Genomic DNA, 1,829 nt, shown 5'->3' with positions numbered 1-1,829 from the left:
AGAAGGAACCAGAGGGACGAACGAACCGGACATAAGATTGAATCGGAAAGAAGAACGAAGAAAAGAAGACGAATGCGAAAAGGCACGAAGGCGAAAAAGAAGACGAAGGAACAGAGAGAAAGAAGAAAGGAAAGAGCGAGAGAAAGCCAGAGGGAGAAGATGAGAAGAAGGATCGTTGTTGTTGCTGTCGCTGCCGTCGTTGCTGACCGTCAACTCAAAGCCCCGGTCCCGCTCTCACCTCCCAGTTGTCACTACTTCCATGAAACCATTGTTGTCGCTGCTGCTGTGCTTTTGTTGCTGCTATTGCTGCGTCGTCACTGCTGCCGTTGCGGAATTTAATCTTCATTGATAACCAAGACAATATGATGCTTGTTAATGATCACCCATGGCCAGAATTTTGTAAGGTAGTGAAGAAAATATCCATTTATAAGAGCAAGAAGGAGAAGCTCTGTGATGCTGTTGAAGAATTGAAGCTAAATTCACTGGTTATGGGAAGCCAAGGCCTTGGCCAAATCCAGAAGATTTTGCTGGGTAGCATTACGAACTATGTTCGGTCACATACAACGTGCCATGTTGTCATCATCAAGGATCCGGATTTCAAAAATTTAAATTAATGCTTATGAAGATATGTTTATATTAGAGAATAGACGAGGTTTTCAAATCATTGTGCAGCCATGAACTTTACATAAGTTGGTGCTATGGGGAGTGTTTAAGCCTATTGTTGGATTTGTATTGTGGTTTCGCCTCTATGCTTTGATGGTTTCACGTGCCGAGCGTGGTTGCGAGACACTCCTCAATCCACGCCCGCAACTAGTTCGCCGCCCAGCACTACAAGGCTCTCACCCAGCGTCTCAAGAACTACGGGTTGCGATGTGAAGATCTCTATGATCCGATGTACGATCTGGACATCAAGGAGACGCTGGCTTGGCTCCCACGTGAGGTCGTCGATGCGAGGACCCAGCGTCTCAAACGCGCCATGGATCTCTCCATGAAGCATGAGTACTTGAGCAAAGATCTGCAGGCTTTGCAGACACCATTTAGAAGCTATCTTGAGGACATGTTGGCTCTTGTAAAGAAAGAGAGAGTTGAACGTGAGGCTTTGGCGCTCTTCCCCTCTATCAGCACGTTATTCCATGAGGAGTCTTTCTAAGACATGCATTTGCTTGTCATTTAAGTTGTAATAAATAAGACACAGTTGGGACTCGGTTTGTTCTGCTTTGCTTAAAAAGATTTTGGCCCTTAATCTCTCATTGCCTTAGAAACACATTTATTTAAACACACTGCTTATGTTGAAATTCAACTAAACCACAGACAAACGGTGCTTATGTTGAAAAAAAAAAAAAAATCTATTCCACCACACGCAGTGTGAAAATTGAAGTTCATGTCGAAATTGTGATTTGTTCTTTGTAAAAAATATATATAAAAAAAAGAATATTAAAAAAAAAAAATTGATTAAGGAATGAAAAGGGATCTCTCACAAGTGACCAAGTATGTAACCAGCATTGTGGGAATAGTGGAGCTCTTATTTCCATGCAATTGAATGCCACTGAAATTGAGTATATATATCATGATGATCAAGTATGTTGTGAGATAGGGGAGAGAGAATAAGAAACATGCAATAGTACATGGTTCATTAGGAAATAAGAATAAAAAAAATGGATCCCACTATACAAAGGATACACATGGAGGTTTCAAGATGAGAAGAATGTATGCATGATGAGATGCATGTACCTAAGAGGCCGGTCCCACCTAAACAAATATATGTATATGAAAATAAATGAATGAATGATAAAAAAAAAAGAAAAAGAAAGAAAAAAAAAATCATATAA

General features: G+C 40.6%; 1 pseudogene; it reads left to right on the top strand.

The window, feature by feature from the left end:
* Positions 1-159: 159 nt before the first annotated feature.
* LOC120277698 lies at positions 160-1,137 on the top strand (annotated as a pseudogene).
* Positions 1,138-1,829: the final 692 nt, after the last annotated feature.

The sequence above is a fragment of the Dioscorea cayenensis genome, chromosome 15 (genome assembly GCF_009730915.1).
Source record: "Dioscorea cayenensis subsp. rotundata cultivar TDr96_F1 chromosome 15, TDr96_F1_v2_PseudoChromosome.rev07_lg8_w22 25.fasta, whole genome shotgun sequence".
Lineage (NCBI taxonomy): Eukaryota > Viridiplantae > Streptophyta > Magnoliopsida > Dioscoreales > Dioscoreaceae > Dioscorea > Dioscorea cayenensis.
The sequence above is the reverse complement of the archived record's forward strand: the minus strand, read 5'-3'. Positions and strand labels throughout refer to the sequence as shown.